Genomic DNA, 214 nt, shown 5'->3' with positions numbered 1-214 from the left:
GTATTACGTTTATATAAAACATCAGAATTCTGATTCCAATCGGCTGAAGTCGCTTTCCAAAATGTAAGATGAGATGGGAATATTTCCAAACTATCCCTAACCTATTTTAACCTATCTGATCCCAATAACCAAGCCAAAAATTCCCATCTACTCTGGCTCATGATGGAAATATGATTTCACTCGGCTGGATTCGAAATGTAGTCAGATTCTCATT

Source organism: Penaeus monodon, chromosome 23 (genome assembly GCF_015228065.2).
Source record: "Penaeus monodon isolate SGIC_2016 chromosome 23, NSTDA_Pmon_1, whole genome shotgun sequence".
Lineage (NCBI taxonomy): Eukaryota > Metazoa > Arthropoda > Malacostraca > Decapoda > Penaeidae > Penaeus > Penaeus monodon.
Note: the sequence above shows the minus strand (reverse complement) of the source record.